The sequence below is a fragment of the Convolutriloba macropyga genome, chromosome 15, assembly GCF_964194025.1.
Source record: "Convolutriloba macropyga chromosome 15, txConMacr16.3, whole genome shotgun sequence".
Taxonomy (NCBI): domain Eukaryota; kingdom Metazoa; phylum Xenacoelomorpha; order Acoela; family Convolutidae; genus Convolutriloba; species Convolutriloba macropyga.
Window position 1 is genome coordinate 23110285 of NC_134482.1, and position 19637 is coordinate 23129921.

General features: G+C 35.8%; 1 protein-coding gene across 3 annotated transcripts in view; it reads right to left on the minus strand.

Annotated features, from left to right (window-relative positions):
- Positions 1-19637, minus strand: part of LOC142354682 (uncharacterized) — a 71731-nt gene that overhangs the window by 1458 nt on the left and 50636 nt on the right. The gene's annotated exons all lie outside the window — the stretch shown is intronic.

Below are 19637 nucleotides of genomic sequence, written 5' to 3' on the forward strand. Positions count from 1 at the left end.
GCATCGGGAAATTGTTGTTCATGTTTGTTGTGACTTCTGAGATATCATTTTACTTTCAGTATCACTCTTTTAGTTTTGCACTTCGCGAACAGTGGCATAATTGACTTATTTTTCACGAATCGTCTTTACTAGTCAAGTAAGCTAGACAAGTATTTGCCAAGTGATTCGCTAAGCGAATTCATTTATAAACTGTAGTAAGCGCACCCGCCGCGCAAATTAGCAAAGTAGAAACATAATTGTAACTCGCGACTCAAAATCAAGTAAATAATTTCATTTTTGTACGACATGGCGCAGCCAGCAACCCAAAAGCGGATCCCACTTGGCATTGAGCCCTTTCGGGAAAAACCTAGTGTTGATCCCCCACTGAAGTGGGAGAAGTGGCAGATGCAGGCTAAAATGGCTCTCCTTGCGAAGGAAATTATTGCTCTAGACACTCTACTGGAACCGGAACCCGAAACATTACAACTACCACTTGAACCCATCTATGAGAGTACAATAACAGGATCGTCGGCACAATCGGAGAGGGAAAGACTAGCAAGGAACGCACAACTGAAAATGAATTGGGAAAATCACTGCCAGAAACAAATGGAGATAGGAATCATGGGTGGGGACAAACCGTGGGCACAGGCAGGCCGAAAGACTGTGTCAATGCTATATCTCAGTTTGGGCACCGAGGGAAGACGAATTGTTTGTAGCAGGAATCCGCACCTCAAGATGGACATCTTAACAACAGCAGAACTTTGGAACATCAAGGAAGCCACATTTATCCGCCAACGAAACATTACCTTTGATAGGTATATGCTTCTCACTACCAAACAGTCGAAAGGAGAGTCTATCGAGCACTTCTTCGGCAAACTGAAGGAATTATCCGAGAATTGTGAACTTGGAAGCCAAGAGGACACTCTGATTAGAGACTTGTTTATTGCAAACACGCAAGACCCAGAAATTCAGAGGGAGTTACTTCGAGAAACTCTTGAACCAGCTCAAGCTCTGCGTTTGGTCATACATAAATCGCGGCCTGCTGGTCAAAACCATAAAGTGCAAATCATGCGCTGCCATTGGTAAAAATTTAAAACCTGTTATTCCTGCGAAGCAATTCAAAGCACATACACCATATATAGTCCCAAATCAAGAAATACAAATAGATTCTGCAGGACCTATAAATAATGAAAAAGAACATGAAATTTATATTTTAACATGTATTGATAGATTTTCGAAATACCCTTCTGCAGAAATTTTTAAAAACGCAAATGCATCGAATGTAATAAAATTTTTGGATAATTATATACATACTCATGGATTCCCCCGTTCTTTAAGAATAGATCAGGCTCGTTGCCTTATAGGTAATCAAGTAAAAAACTTCTGTACAAAAAACAATATTACTTTAATACCAGCCCCGGCAAATGACCATCGCGCAATAGGCTTAGTGGAAAGACTTATTAGTACAATAAAACAACGCTTAGCATGTATAAAAGAGGCAAACAAAGAATTAAATTCGTTCACCATTAAAGCCGCATTAAAATCAATTATATACCAGCTCCGTATATGCAAACATAAAACAACTAAGCTTTCGCCATTCGAATCAGATTTTGGGCGCAAAGCAAATACACCGCTGAGCAATAAAAGTACAAAACCAAATTCATCTGATTTAAGTTATGAAAAAATTTTGAATCATTATTTAGATGAAGAAACGGTCACGCCTTACGAATTGTTGCCCGAAGAGCACTGGGGAAATGATCGCAGTGATGATGAAATAGAACGTAACATGTGCAAGGCTACAAGAGATGCCACCACGCGTGAACGACTCGCTGCTGATAACGAGTCTCGATTTATCCGCACTACTAAAGCACATCGAGCAATTCCCCTAAAAGAACATGCCGTGCAGATAAACAACGCTCGAAAGAAGCATCCTCACAAACGATCCAAAAAGAATCTTGACGGGCTGTACGAGGTATTGGCCCCAGGATCTGTCGTTCAAAAAACGGACCAATATACCTCAGTAGTACGCGAGCCCGGAAAAGTAGAGGTAACAGTTCGCAATAGCGATATTGCCAAATTTGGTACCCGCGACGAATGAAAGACAAAACTCATGGAGTACGTGAATCGTAGAGGACCACGCATCCACGAAAAATAACAGAGGCTAAAACATTTGGCCACATCAAAGAGTCGACCCGTATTCAAAAAGGAGACCGTAAGATGAAACACCGTAAACGGGGAGCAGTGTATCATCCAATAAGTCAAATATTGCTCGTGCGATGCGTGTACGCATGCCGAAAGTACCCAAAATTTCGCGCCGCAAGAATTACCCGCTATTCAAGAAACTGCTCCTGAACAGCAAATCATAACTACTGAAGTGTTAATTGCTCCTCCTCCAACAAACAATCAATCAGAATTGGCCATCCCATCTACATCGGCTCCAGCAGCAGCCCTACAACAAGCTCAGCCAAAAGCTACAAAAAGGACCAGAAAAAGTCCAAAATATTATGGCTATGATAAAGATGATTCATCTGGCGAGTCAACAAACTCTTGTCCCCCAAATTTTGTTGAACCTCAAAAAAAGCGACGGGCAGGCGATGTTGAGTCAGTACCACCTTCTATAGTGCAAACAATTGTGGACACTGCATCCCGAGTTGAACGAATAGAGAATGAGTCCCCCTCGCTTATCATAGGACAGGTATCCCCGACAGATCCTCGCATCCCATCAGAGGATCACAACTCGTCAAATGAACTCATAATTGATGAGGAAGATTTGTAAAGCTTTGAAAAGCTAAAACTCGATATATTATTACATATGACTAGCTATGATAACCAGTACATATATTGTTGATAACTATTTAACCGGTGAATAAGTATTAATTTTATCCATATTGTTGTTAAAATTTTATTCTACGCAATTTTAATTCTCATTAAAGAGGGAGAAATGTCATACATCATCAATTAATTTAGTGCAGTAGATTTATTATACGATGTACTTATTTTATTTTAGTGTACTTATTCCTGAAAGGCATGTGTAGAAGTCGAGTGTAGTTCATTGTTATTTCATGCGCTAGTCTGTTATCTTAATTCCCTCATCGGGAAATTGTTGTTCATGTTTGTTGTGACTTCTGAGATATCATTTTACTTTCAGTATCACTCTTTTAGTTTTGCACTTCGCGAACAGTTGCATAATTAACTTATTCTTCTTTAATCGTCTTTACTAGTCAAGTAAGCTAGACAAGTATTTGCCAAGCGATTCGCTAAGCGAATTCATTTATAAAATGTACTAAGCGCACCCGCCGCGCAAGTTAGCAAAGTAGAAACATAATTGCAACTCGCGACTCAAAATCAAGTACATAATTTCATTTGTGTACGACAGTGACTAAAACGAATACTTTTTCGCAATAGATCAGATTACTAAGACTAACTGAAACAAAGCTTACGAAGCGATCACTTCAAATTTGTCGTGATTTGTTTAGGCCATTTCCTTTTCGATTGAGTATCTGGCCAATGATTTCGACCATTGACAGCGGTTGTTTTGCTGAGCAATTGTTGATGCGATTGATATATGGGAGTGAGTAGACTGAGTGGAGACGCACATTGTTCAAAAAAGGGAAAAGTAGGTAAGGAGAAAGTTATTTTCCGACAATTTAAAAAACCTAGCACGACAAGCGCTGAATAATTACTCAAAACAATTGAACACATCAATCAGGATCCAGCCATTAAACATATCCGCGGAAGAACGCTTGGTATTTAAGATATCATATACAAGTACAGTCTCTAAAATGAACGAAACAAAAAGAAAAATCTGACAAAGGAGTGAATCTTTTTTTTACTCTTCCTTTGGGAAACCCTGTGGTGTAAAAGTCATCAGATGTCATAGCACAGTCTTTAAAAAGAGTCGTCAAAATTTTGTTTTTAGAACGAAAATACAATAACATACAACAAAAGGCGAAAACTGAGTTTAAATTAGGGCTGCTGAGAACTGACATTGCTACCAACCAAAAAAATCATAGGAAAAGTAAACACAGGGTAAAGTCGAGAACATATTGTTTTTCTGGAAACAAAAAGGTATAGGTTACTAAAACTATCAAACTACTCTAAGCTGAACAATTAAAATCGTGCGTTTATGGATAAACAGAATGCTCCAATGCTCCATCGAATCAATAAGTTATAATCAATCAGTCTAATCACTATTGAGTTCAGGAAAAGCAATATCAAAGCCAACATCAGTTATTAGCAACAATAGAATTTGTTGAAGCTTTGTAAATTCAAAATAATTTTTCTAATTATTGTCTTCCTTTTCAATTGAGATTACTTTATAAATTTGATTTTGCGTGTCAGATAATCTCAAAACTTCCTCATTATTGTTGCGGAGATATCAAATCTATTTTGAACTTCAGAAGGAATCAGATGATCATTTAAGCGCAAAAACCATTCCTTTAAGTAGTAAGACCAAATTCACGGTTTGTAACGGGGGGACGTCCCCCAGTGACGATCCGTGTACACGCTTTGTAACGGGTGGGGATGTCCCCCCCCGTGACGATCCGTGATGTACATTTTTGAGGTCGAAAAATTTTGTCTCTCAATTTTGGCAGAGGGACAAAAACTTGTAAAAATTTTCTCGATTTGTGCCGGGGACAAAAACTTGTAAAATTTTCTCAAATTTTTGGGGGACAAAAACTTGTAAAATTTTTGTCAATTTTGTGCGGTGAGAAACACTTGTGAAATTTTTGCCAAACTTGTTTGGTGGGCGAAAACTTAGGATATTTCCAGCTATTTTGTGCGGGGGATAAAAACCTGTAAAATTTTCACAGTTTTGTGGAATTATTGAAAAACTTGAAAAAATTTTGCAATTTCTTGGGGTTCATTAAGTTGATTTTAAAGTTTAAAAATTCTTAAACCCTTTTTTAGTCAAACAGACTGTTTATGGTTTTTTGAAAAACATATAACTGACTTACCTTTTCTTTATTTCGATCTCCTGATAAGTTTTATGTCTACATTCTATAAGTTTCATGTCATATCTACATTTAAACCAAATTGGAGTTCAATTTTGCTGGTTTTGATCCAACATCTGGTTTTATTTTGATAGTTTTATTGACCATATGTTATCCCAGATTAGGGAGTGTGGGTAGATTAGAAAACCAATAAAACTTAAGTGCCAGGGCTCCAAATTGAGAATTTTTGTGTCTGGTATGAAGTTTGCGGCGTCAGAGGTGAAAAGAGTGCAACTTTGCAGAGAATAAGGAAGAAATATACGTATGAAATTGACAAAATAAATGCTCAAAACTATGTGAAATGTTCCAAAAAAGTACTGAAAAAGTGTTTGAGAATGTGCTGTTAAGCAATTCATCTACCACGTTTAAATGACGGGAGAGTTAGAAATCGAAGAAAAAAATTGTGTATTTTTAGAGTAAAAATTGATGTTTTTGGACAATTTTATGCAAAATACTTCCACAAAAAGCAATTCCATTGTGCACAAATTGTTTTGCAATGTGAATGACAACAGGTACAGACCGGTAAATTGTGTAACACAAGGTGTTTGAGGGATAATGCAAATGTGATCACGTAAAATAGTGTAAAACTTGGGGAAATTATAAAAAATGACGAAATTTTAACTGGAAAAACTGATGTTAGACTGAACCTTACTGTGTAACTTAGGCGAAATGATAGTATGAGCAGTGTATTTCCCTTATATACTTAAGAAAACTATCTTCTTTTTTTGTGAAGGAAAATCTGTTTTTTTCCTTACTTTAATAAACAGTTTTCGTTTTCTCTTTTTTGTTCTCTTATTAGTTTCATAGCACTAACAATAACTATAGCTGTGTGTCTATAATGTTGATTTATTTTTATCCAATCTGGACTTTTTTTGCCGACCTCTGATTTGTTGAGAGCCGACTGAAGATTAATTTTAAACTTGTGCATATGACAAAGTTTGTTTTTGATTTTTTTGTTTCGCAAGTTTTGGTCTCGGCGTTTGTGATTGGTTGGCCGAGTTTTAGGAATTGTTATGTCTACTACACTTGCCAACATGTGTCTTTCAATTAAATAAGCAATTCAGTGTGCTTGTCTCCGACTCTCTGATTGGTCAGTCGAGTTGGAGTTTTATTACTGTCTCGCACATGTTTGAACAAGTGTTGTTTTATTGTCAAAGACAAGGTGTGGTCACAAGTTTGAGTTTGTGTTTAAAAAGAAAGTAGCATGTCGTCGTCTCAAGATTACTTTGATTGCTATCACGATATAGCGCGTTCAATAGAATGTGCATAGTCTTTACTGTGTACAAATTAAAAGTGTAGTTAACGCATACAATTCAATTTCAATTGGAACAATATGCGTTGAGACGAAAAATGGAAAGAAATGTTAGGCTATATTACACGGAACAAACAATACTAACAAAATAATTTTCACACTAGAAGATCTCAGAAACAAAAGAAACAATGTCTTTAATTGAGTATTAGAAGTTGATATTAAGTTTTCGTTTCTTTGGAGCAAAGCAAAGGCTCACTGGTCGCGTCTCAAGACTGCTGCTGGCAATTATGGAAACTTCCGCTACCTTGGGAGTTGAGGGAGTTGGCGTTGAGAATTTAACCGAGTTGCAATGTCGACTTTCGGGGCTATTTGGAATCCGCCAAAAACTATCGTAATTTCCAGGTACCTCCAATAGCCCTCCTGATTTTCGTAGAGAGGAATCTCTTTGATATCATAGTCGTAAAGAATTTTTTCCTAACATTTTCATCTATCGTCTCTGGATTGAAAATAAATTCTCTTACGTAACCGGTAAGATGATCGATCGTGTACTGTGCTCCTTTCATCAGCGCCTTTTCAAATCGGAATGATTGAATGTAGACGTAGCGCCATGTGGTTAATTGTAATCCACTCATTGTCCCGCAACTTTTGTTTAACAAAAACGACTTTCTCTTTTTTGTAAGTTTCATATGCTATTGTTCTCAAATCGGGATTGGCTTCTTCTTTCAGAATAATTGCCACCGGAGACATGTTCAAACTTTGAAGACAATGTTGCAGTTAATGATTTGTTGTGGTAGTTTGTCAGGACGTGAAAACTTTTGGTTAGCTTTTCTATATAATCGAAAGATAAAACAATTTGTTCTAAAACTTAAGAATTTTGTATCAATCTCGTTTTGAGAATAATTAGATTGCTATCAATAGTGGAGAAATACAAAAAGAAATGAGGAAAGACTGTGAAAAGAGTTTGCAAACAATTTTAAGTTTGTTGTTGAGCAAAGTTTTGGATTTTGTGAGCAACCAAACAGTATGCAAGAATTGATAGAAATGAGAGCATAATAGTTGGATATATTTGGTTTTTATCTTAGCCAATCAAAAAACAGTAATAGCTATAATTGTCACGTAGAGCATAATAGTTGGATATATTTGGTTTTTATCTTAGCCAATCAGAAAACGGCAATAACTATACTTGTCACGTAGAGCATAATAGTTGGATATATTTGGTTTTTATCTTAGCCAATCAAAATACAGCAAATTTAGAAATTTAACCATAGGTCTAGTAAAGTGAAAGGAGAGTGCCTACAGACAGTATGCGAATGCGAATGCGTTGTTCTATGTCTTATCATAACCAATTGGAGAATTCATGGACAAACAAAAACAACATGCAGTTAGTATTGCGGTTATTGATTCTTAGTGTTTAAAATTATAAAATTCAAAACCCGATAAGTTAGTCTGTCGCTATTATTAGAATGACAAAATCTTATTCATTCGTTGTCTAATGACTGTTAATAATAAATGGTTTAGACCCTTCAGAGAAATGCATTAAACACTTTGTTGAGTTGCAGTTTGGTAAGTGAAAAAAAAGACTTGGCATGCGTTTTGATCAACCAGTTCTTTGTAGAAACTGTTTGGAAAACATTCACAACAAATACTTATCCATTTCTACATCTTATCCTGAAAAATCAGATTAAACTATTTCCTGGCAGCATGTGAATATTTTAGTGAGTTGGACTGCTTTGATCATGATATTGCTCTCAAGTTGCGTCCATATGGAGGTCTAATTGGCATCGACAATTCATCTCTCGACAAGTATCTAAAAGTATCAAAAATTTTACGTTTGCACGCTAATTTACACGACGCAGGTGATTTCATATACGAAATGTATAACCAAGGACCTGGTTATTCTTATATGCTTCCGTGGAAAAGCAGCAACTGTTTTAGCGGGCATTTATCGGGAATATTATTTTGCTTATATATAAAGATTTTTCATCCGTCAATTTTTCACTTATTGGAATGCTGAGCAGCGAAACGGTTGTGTTTGACGTTGAAGGATTTAACGTCTAATAAGACACAGAAAAGAAAAATTTATTGTTAAAGAGTTTGGAATTTGTACTGAAGACTACCTTGACTGCGTGTCATTTTTACCACCAACAAGTTATAGTGAGTTAACACCTCAACAAAAGCAATCTTTCAGTTGGTTGAGTAGAAATTTGCGCGGTATTGATTGGGACATAGGAAATTATCCTTGTATTTATCTAACACAAATAATTCAAAGCGTTCGCTTGCGGAATCTTGGTGCAATACTCTACGCTAAGGGAGCGGAAAAAGTTAAGTTTTTGTCAGAATTGCTTGAATTCCCTGTTATTGATCTGAATTCACTTGAGTGTCGATATCTGTGAATTATTTTACACAAAATTGTCAAAATAATTCAAATTGCAAAAACAATTTCAACAAACATTGTGCAAAAGAAACATTGTGCAAGCCGTTTTCTATTTCCACTGGTTAACCAATGAGAGAGGAATTGACGAAAGTGGAGGCACCGTTGTCACCGAGTTCAACAATTTGTGCCTTGATTACGGGGGACGGGAATCTGAGTCTTTCAATTTCCAAAGACGAAACCATAAAAACCGGAAACCAGTTTTTACAGAGAAAAATTAAGTTGTTGCTGACTGAGGACTAAATTCGCTCATGCACTCGTTTAGTGTATTATATTGAACCTTTTCTTCAGTGGAGAAAGCAGAATGTCAGAAAATCAACCCAGAGTCTGTCCTCCGAAACTCCAAAAACGATCCTTCACTACCAAAAGAGATTCAACACTTGGTGAAGGAAGAAAGAGTGCACAAAATTGTTCATTATAACAAAACTGAGAGACTCTCTGAGTGCTTCACGGTTCATATGAAAGACTTTCTAACTGAGTTTAATTGCTATGAGTTGTTTTATGTAAACTGATATCCAATTTATACTTTTTTAACAAGTTTTTATTTTGTGTTGAGATGGAGGGAGTAACAGTCGATCAAGTTGACGCTGTTGTAGAGGAAAATTATTTTGAAAAAAAAAGTAGCAGCAAATCGTCTTGGAAATTTTGTAACCAAACAACTTTGCCACGCTCAGAAGTTGTATTTTTGTGCAAATGTTTGTTATATTACTGCTAATATCACTTTGTATTGTGAAGTTAACCGTGTTAAAACCAAACTGTGAAGAAACCTCAGTTTGGATATCCATATTGTCAAGTTCAGTTGGATACATTTTAGCAAATCCAAGACTATGAATAAAATTATACCTACGCAAGATAGAGTCTTCATGGCCATTGTAGGGCCCTCAGGTTGTGGCAAAACAGAGTTAATTTTCAAAATGTTGAGTGGAAACAAATTTTACCGAAATTTTACAACATTATATTTTTATACCGAGAAATGCAACAAATATACATCAAAATGGAGCAAAAATTTGGAGTTATTTTCAAAAAGTATGCCAATTTTGAATAACCTTGAAAACTGTCTTTTGATAATTGACCACTCGTTCGAAGAAATTTATAACGACAAAGAATTTGTTAATTTGGCCACTGCAGGGCGCCACAAAAACATTAATGTTATTTACATAAAGCACAATCGTTATCAGCAGAGCAAGTGGTCTCGTACAATAGACTTGAACACATCACACATCATTTTGTTCAAATCAGCCCGCGATATTCAACAAGTCGATTTAGGCAAGCAGTTAAATCTTGTTAAATTTTTAAAACATTGCTATCATTTGGCAACGAAAGAACCATTTGGGCATTTGCTTTTCGATCTTGACCCAAAAACTTCTGATTGTTTACGATACTGTTCAAATATCACTGAGCCAGGTCCTACAGTGTTCTATCTTCCATCTGATAAAGCAGAAGCAACCCCTCTAAACAATGAAAGAGAAAAAATTATCTATTCTGAAGCAAATGGTGCATTTGCAACCAAAACAGTTAAGGAAATACCTGCGTAATTGTGATAGTGATGTTATACTGGCTTTATGTGAATGTCTTCACAATGTCTTGCTGGGTCATGTTAGATTGAAAGTAAGAGACCTAGAAAAATACAGACACATATTTGAAAGTGTTCTAAACAAAAAGTCATCAATGGATAAACGACGAGCAATTTTTCGAACAAAAACCGGTTTCGAATTGATTCAACTCATTATAACTTTTGTTTCATCCATTTGAGTTAAACTATGTCAACTGCTGAAGAATTTATTTTGATTCTCAAAAATCAGTTTATGAAAGAGCAACCGTATACCTCACAAATTCTAAATGATCCCAGTGTTCAGCATACCGGTGCTCAATTTTCCTTTTTGAACCGTATACGACTAAATGAAGACACTAAAAAGAGTACCAGGAAAATTTAGATACAAGGGAAACAATTGATCCCACTGAGTTGTCAAAAAAAATTGCGAACAAAATTCTTCAAAATCTTAACGTTTTAGCGCCAGCGAAATTTACCAGGACGGAGAAAATAGTTAGCCTCATTAAAGAGTCAAAAAAGGTTGTTATAGACGAAAATGAAATTTTCATTGTTGACGGAACAGCAACAGGAACAAATGTCCCTATTTTTCTCTGATTTGCAACAACCAACTAAAAAACTAAGTAATCCAGATTATTTTAAGACTCTTGAGGTTTTAGACATTAAAGAAGACTTAGTGATCAACAGGAATGCTAAAATATCGATCCGGAAAAGAACCCGAAGAACTGTCAAACCAAAAGGAAAAAGAAAACTATTTCGCCAAAAGGAATCAAGCACAAAGAAACCAGTCAATTACTTACAGAAGAATCCTCGGACGCCGGAAGTGGTTTCGAAACTTCAAAGGAAGACAGAACTCAGCAAGAGGAGAAGGACTGGGAGTCTTTCGACAAATAAGAAAAAATTGCTTGAGTTGAAATATACGAAAGGTCCCGCAGCATACGGAAGCGTAAAAAATCTACAAAGAATCACAAACTTGAAACCAAGTAAAGTGAAATTGTTCCTAGAGGGCAAAAATGCCCACACAATGCCTAAAAATTATAGAATAAAGTTTCCAACACTGAAGGCTATTGCCTACGATATAAACGAAATTTGGTCGCTAGACTTGGCTCACGTGGATAAATTAGCAAAAGAGAACAAAGATGTAAAATATTTATTGGTTGCGGTGGACTGTCTCTCACGTTATCTACGAGTCGATCCCTTAAAATCAAAGTACGCCACAACAACAGCAGATGCGTTTAAGAAAATGATAAGGAACAGGCGACCTAAAAAAGTGTGGGTAGATGCTGGTACAGAATTAAAGGGCTCTTTCAGCACTCTATGTCAGAAAAATAAAATCGAAGTTTATAAAACTTTCAGCGAGAAAAAATCAACATTTGCGGAAAGAAAAATACGATCGCTCAAGAATTTGATATAAAAGTATTTAGAGGACAAATGGGCATACTCGTATATTAATCAATTGCAGAGCTTTGTACGTACCATTAACTCTAGAGTCAACAGAGTAACGAAATTGGCGCCGAATAAAGTGACAAAGAAAGACGTTCCTTACTTCATATCATTAATTTTGAATGATTCAGCAAATCTAGTTTGCCGACCAAAGATTTTCGTTGGGGACTTTGTGCGAATATCAAAAGCGGTTCTTCCTTTTAGAAAAGGATACAAGCAAACATTTACCAACGAAGTTTTTGAGATTAACGATATACCTACAAGAAATCCCCCTACTTATAGTCTCATTGACGCATCCCAAAAGCCAATCAAGGGAAAATTTTTATGAATTAGAGTTGGTCAAAGTTAGAGACAACAGTAGTAAAATAACAAAACATGAATGAATTCACGGTTCACTTAGTTTCATCAGCCTCTATGAATATTTTTCCTCAAAACACCTTCTCCTCATTCAAAAATTATTTCAATGAAGAAATTAGTTTGGAGGGGGATTGGCGTGTTGCACTAAGTGAAATTATCTTCCCGGCAAAAATAAATCAAGTGAACAAATTGATTTAAAGATATTTTCTTCTGAAGGCCTTAAGTTTTATGAGAAAACTACTCCATTTGATGCTGTCTCCAGACCATACGGAGGAGAACGAGCTATTATTGGAACTGGTTTCTATGAAAACCGTGACCATCTTTTGAGATCCTTAAAAACAGATACCGGATTGCCTCATTTTGACTATCAATTTAACAAAATCAACGGAGTTTTATTCCTCTTTTTTGGTAAAAACGAAGGAATTACTTTTCCGGATAACGGGATTCCAAGCATACTAGGTTTCAACGGTATTCATGATGGGTCTGGTTATCATATTGGATACAAGATGTTGGACACTTTTGAAAATCTGACCATGGTTGATGACGAAGAAGAAACTTGTTGGCGATTATCCTTTTGATTTGTCTGCAGGGAAGCAACTTACTTTTATTTACGTTAACACAATTGAGTATCAATACGTAGGTGACACCAAAGCACCTTATATTCGAGTCATTGATTCAAAACAACGACTGAAAAACGGTAACCACTCCGAAATAGAGCCAACACACAGAATCGTTTTCAGCAACTCGGAATACAAAAAGTTGCTATCAAAAAATTTTCAGTCAATTGAAATTCAATTGCGGACCGAAACTGGAGAATTAGTTCCATTCGCTGGAACAGGAAAAGTTATTTTGACTTTAAATTTTAAAAAAATTCGACTAAATGGAAGCCTACTATCAACAGCAATCGGTGTCACCATACTTTTCAGGACACTATCGTCAACGAGGAAGTGGTTTTGGGGCTTAAGCAGCAGGTATTGGCAGAGCGGCATTACCGATTGCAAGAAAGTTTCTTTGGCCTGTAGCCAAAAAGATTGGACGTGAATTAATTGTTCAAGCAGCTCCTGAGCTGGTAGAGGTTGTTACAAAGAAAAAGTCTCCAAAACAAGCATTAAAATCGACTGTGCAAAAAACTGTAAGAAAACAAGTGGGCGGATCAAAAAGAATACGTAAATTAAAACCCAACGGTGAAAAGCCAAAACAAGGCATTCGTAAGAAGAAGCCTTTGACGAGAAATTTCTTTTCTAAAGTTCAAATTGATTACTAATTTACTGCCTGCAGAGGCAACACACCACACTTGATTTGTTTGAAAAACAGCCTCTGCTTATTACTTTTGACAATGCTTTTACTCAAAAAATTGGGCCATCATATTCCCCGGTCTGTCCAATGCTTGAGTTTGAAGTTTTGGGTGACAGGAACAATTTCATAGATTTACAGAAACTTCTCCTTGAGATTAAATGTAAAATTTCCCGAAACAATGACGGCGATTTAAGAACAGGAACTGATGCTACAAAATACAGACGCGCCATACTTTAGCAGCAACGCATTACATTCTTTATTTCCAGAATGCACTGTATCTGCTAACGGTGTAAAAATTTCCAATACAAACGGAAATTATGCACACAAAGCATTCATTGAAACGGAATTTTCTTCAGAAAAAACTGCAAAAAACACATGGCTAGTTTGTCAGGGATATTATTACGAGGATGAGCCGGCTAAAATTGATGGCACCGAAGGTCGCGCGGACGACGTATTGGCCAGAAAAGCTCTTGTTGCTAATTCCCAGGAAAACTATTTTATTGGAAAGCCGGCGAGTGATATTTTAACTTGTGATAAACACTTACTTAGTGGTGTTACTCTGCGAATTTCATTTAGAAGGTCTACAAATAATTTTGCTGTAATTTCAGATTCAAACAAACATGACAAAGTTAGAATAATTGAAGCTAATCTCTACGTTAGAAAAATTACAATAGGGGATTATGTTTTGACGGCAATTGAGAAAACTCTACTAAAAACACCTGCCGTGTAACGCTATACAGAAGTATTACCAAGAACTTTTTTAGCTACAACTGGAATAAGAGGTTGGAGCCATGAGGATATTTTCTCGAAAGAACCTGTACGACGTATGGTAATTGCGAAGGCAACAAATCAAGCATACCTCGGATCTAATCGCACTAATCCTTTTCACTACCAGAAATTCAATTTGAACCAAATTGTTGTTTATCGAAATGGTCAACCTATTGTTGGAACTCCGGTCTTAACAACTTTTAACCACCGCATTTACTTCAATACTCTGGAAGCCCTGGATTTTCTTGAAAAAGGTGGGCATGGCATAACTCTGGACAATTATCCTAATCACTTTATTCTAGCTTTTGATTTAACATCAACGCAAGAGGGTTCTCAAGATTTCATTCATCCAGAACTTAAAAATTGCTCAATTTGAGTTCAACTTACATTTGACGGAGCATTGGCAGCCAACGTAGAAATTCTATTTCTGGGTGAAAGAAGCTCAACATTTAATGTTAATTCGGAACGAAAAGTGACAAAAAACTCGATTATCACATACGCCACAGATAGATAGTGATGAAATGCGCTATTTGTTGGGAAAATGTATTCATTTGAAATATTATTTTTATGGAGTTTTTGCAGCGGTCATTTTCCCAAAGTTAACAAGAGAAGGATTTATTATAGTCAATGCTTCACCGTCGCAACATGCAGGAAGTCATTGGATAGTTTTTTTGTTTCACAAAAACAAAGTTTATTTGGCAGATCCGCTTGGAATCCCGATATAAAACTACCAATTATTGTACTGCCGACTCTTAAAATTTTACAATGAAGTAACTCAAATACTCAAACTTAAGCCAATTCAAAATCAAAACTCAAAACTCTGTGGACTTTTTTGCATTTATATTGCACATGTGATGTTTGGTTATGAATATCCTTTGATGTTGAATATGAACAAAAATGATTTGCTACGCTTTGCTAATCATATGCTCTAACATTTTTAACTAACTTTTTTGCTCAATTCTTTCTTCAAAGACAAGAGAACAGGACAATTTTTAATTAAAAGAATTCGATTCCATATTAAAATTTATCAAAGTCCAACTATTATCAACATGCAAACAACCATAGCCACTGTTTAATATATCAAGTATTTTGGTAAGCTCAAGGTACATACCACCATTATAAATACTATAAAATCTATCAATCGTGCAAGTAGGTAAAAAGTCAGTGTGCGTTTGAACATACTGTGTCATTATCAAGTTTAAATTTGGTAACTTTTTCTTAGAATTTGAAACAGCTAGATTGTGCTGGTCGTTGTAACTGCCTGCCTCGTGAGGTTTTTTCATCACTTCGCCATAATGCACTAAGTGAGAAGACCCCCGAATGAGCAGTTGAAAACAAGTGAGGCGACATGGTATTGTTTATGGTTTAGAAGGAGTATCCTTGAAGGACTGCGGTAATTGATCAACAGAAGCAATGACATGGTAATGAAATTAACGTATATTGCAATGATCTTCATTTTTGAGCTGGCTGTATGCGAAATTTTTTGTAAGATTAGAATCAAATTGAGGCTCAATATCGAAAAAGTTTTTGGAATTGTCGAAAATTTTCAGGCGTACGTTCAAACATTGCTTCAACCCTTTTCTTTTGCTATTATATTCTCTTCATCACTCTCTGAGAATTTTTTTGATTTTTTGAATCTGCAGCTACGACTTTGATCATTCGTTTCTAAACTGGAACGCGGCTGTAACTTCCTTTTGCCAGAGCTGCTCTGCTCGTTCGCAAAATTTGAGAGAGTTAGAAGAATAACTCTCTCAAAATTTGCGAACGAGCAGAGCAGCTCTAGCAAAAGGAAGTTACAGCCTGGTTCCAGTCTAATAGCATCAATATTTTCTCCCACTTGCTCCAATTCCTGCAGAGAGAGAGTGAGTTTTTGGTTGAAACGAAATTCGTTGTCTGTGTTTTCTTTCTTGAAAAGTTTCAGCGATATATGAGTTCCAGTATTATCATATGTTTTCAAACAGGCAACTACATATCGTTTTTCAGAATGCGCTGTATCGTGATAAAAATGAAAGTAATCTTGAGACGACGACATACTACTTTCTTTTTCAACACAAACTCAAACTTGTGACCACCCCTTGTCTTTGACAATAAAACAACACTTGTTCAAACATGTGCGAGACAGTAAAAAAACTCAAACTGGACTGACCAATCAAAGATTCGGAGACGAGCACACTGAATTGCTTATGGTAATAAAGGAGACCACACCTTGTCTTTGATAATAAAACAACACTTGTTCAAACATGTCCGAGACAGTAATAAAACTCAAACTCGACTGACCAATCAGAGAGTCGGAGACGAGCACACTGAATTGCTTATGTAATTGAAAGACACATGTTGGCACATTTAGTAGACATAACAATTCCTAAAACTCGGCCAACCAATCACAAACGCCGAGACCAAAACTTGCGAAATAAAAAAATCAAAAACAAGCTTTGTCATATGCACAAGTTAAAAATTAATCTTTAGTCAGCTCTCAACAAATCAGAGGTCGGCAAAACAAGTCCAGATTGGATAAAAATAGATGAACATTATAGACATACAGCTATAGTTATTGTTAGTGCTATGAAACTAATAAGAGAACAAAAAAGAGAAAACGAAAACTGTTTATTAAAGTAAGGAAAAAAAACAGATTTTCCTTCACAAAAAAAGAAGATAGTTTTCTTAAGTATATAAGGGAAATACACTGCTCATACTATCATTTCGCCTAAGTTACACAGTAAGGTTCAGTCTAACATCAGTTTTTCCAGTTAAAATTTCGTCATTTTTTATAATTTCCCCAAGTTTTACACTATTTTACGTGATCACATTTGCATTATCCCTCAAACACCTTGTGTTACACAATTTACCGGTCTGTACCTGTTGTCATTCACATTGCAAAACAATTTGTGCACAATGGAATTGCTTTTTGTGGAAGTATTTTGCATAAAATTGTCCAAAAACATCAATTTTTACTCTAAAAATACACAATTTTTTTCTTCGATTTCTAACTCTCCCGTCATTTAAACGTGGTAGATGAATTGCTTAACAGCACATTTTCAAACACTTTTTCAGTACTTTTTTGGAACATTTCACATAGTTTTGAGCATTTATTTTGTCAATTTCATACGTATATTTCTTCCTTATTCTCTGCAAAGTTGCACTCTTTTCACCTCTGACGCCGCAAACTTCATACCAGACACAAAAATTCTCAATTTGGAGCCCTGGCACTTAAGTTTTATTGGTTTTCTAATCTACCCACACTCCCTAATCTGGGATAACATATGGTCAATGAAACTATCAAAATAAAACCAGATGTTGGATCAAAACCAGCAAAATTGAACTCCAATTTGGTTTAAATGTAGATATGACATGAAACTTATAGAATGTAGACATAAAACTTATCAGGAGATCGAAATAAAGAAAAGGTAAGTCAGTTATATGTTTTTCAAAAAACCATAAACAGTCTGTTTGACTAAAAAAGGGTTTAAGAATTTTTAAACTAATCAACTTAATGAACCCCAAGAAATTGCAAAATTTTTTCAAGTTTTTCAATAATTCCACAAAACTGTGAAATTTTTACAGGTTTTTATCCCCCGCACAAAATAGCTGGAAATATCCTAAGTTTTCGCCCACCAAACAAGTTTGGCAAAAATTTCACAAGTGTTTCTCACCGCACAAAATTGACAAAAATTTTACAAGTTTTTGTCCCCTAAAAATTTGAGAAAATTTTACAAGTTTTTGTCCCCGGCACAAATCGAGAAAATTTTTACAAGTTTTTGTCCCTTTGCCAAAATTGAGAGACAAAACTTTTCAACCACAAAAATGTACCTCACGGATCGTCACGGGGGGGGGGACGTCCCCACCCGTTTCAAAGCGTGTACACGGATCGTCACGGGGGGGGGGGGGGGGGACGTCCCCCCGTGACAAACCGTGAATTTGGTCTTACTACTCCATTAGATTATAAACATATAAACACTCCGGTAGAAAAATTTTTTGAACGAAAAAGGATCAAACCTTTTTAGTTTTTTCATTCAATCTTTTTTACGTTTTAGCTTGCCATTGTGGATCTTTCTTATTTTGAGTCTGCCGGGCAATGAACTAAATTTATTAGCAATTTCACGAGATCTTTGATTCTTTATACTTTATATAATGTAAAAGTAATTTAAGCACATAAGCGTAGAGCAAGCGTAAAAAGGTCGGAGTTGTAAAAATGATGAAAAATTTAAGCTTCATTTTCCCCTCGAGTAATGAAAAATATATTTGAAACGATCGATTCAGTTTTCAAAGAGTTTTTGAATGGCACCGCTCTTGTATTTACCCGCAAAAGATCGATTTGTAAAAAAAAACAAATAACCAGGGTAGCATAAAGTTCACAACTGTAATAGAATTGGAACAATTGTTATGCAGTGGCACATGATGAAAATCTTCGTTTCATCGAAAAATAGGTATTTGGTGAATTGAAGACAAGCCGCTGACGCTACAGATCTCAGTTGCCATCATAAGAATAGATTAATCAACATTCTGACTGAAAAACTGATCAATATCGTGTAAATGAAGAGAGTACACTCAAAATAATTTGAATTTCAAGGGATATCGAAGTATTTTTGATCAATTATATATTGAAAAAATTCAAATTGTGTCACAAATTTCCGCCATAATTCACGAACCGAGGAATTGATTTCTCAATAACGCTTCCCTCAGTGGCGCCAAATGTATTGAACTGGTGCAAAATTTCGATCCGTTTGTTTTCGACGAATTTATTGATTATGCTTCACAATTTTCTCAGATGAGTGAAACAGATCTCAAAAAAGCTCGAATTAAAAGTCGTTTTATTGTTTATAAGTAAACGTTTCTTTTGTTGCTTCAATCAAATGATGTCCAATTCTTGTTTGAAGTCTTTTAATTTGAAATGAAAAAAGAACCTTCTGAGCTCTTCTGAACAAAAACGTAGGGTTTCTGAAATTGCCGGAGGAGTGTGTAAAAAACATCAGCCAACACAGACTATAGTTCTGTTTAAATTTAACTGCTACATAAATATTCTTAATTGTGAATGTATTTTGTGTCTTGGCGCAAAAAAAACTTGGCGCAGAGCAACATGGTGTTAGGAAAAATCGTTCAACCATCACTCAGGTGCTTCACTATAACTGCAACAGGTTGTATGGGGTACCAAAAACCTCACTAAAATGGTGACAGTGCATCTCGACGTAGCAAAAGCCTTTGATACCATTAATTTTAAAATCACACTTTTAAAATTATGCCTAACGGTTTTGATTCTCCTTTCAGTACAAAAAAAATGTTTTTCAATGAGCGCTATTTATACGCGGATGCACTGAAATCATCAGTGTTGCGGTGAAAAAATTGCAGTGTGGAAAAAGTCGATGAAAATGCTGTTGTTTGGAGCAACAGCTTTCTTTCTTTCCGGTTAAATCAAAACAAGCACTTTTTTGCTTCTTCCCACCAAGGGAAGCATCACACAGGAAAAATACCCCAGAGGACTGGGCATATATTTTTCTGAAAAATTCATCGTTGGATTATCACTTGAGTTTTTTTCTACAAAAAGGTAATCAGAAGCTTGTACATCTAAAGAAA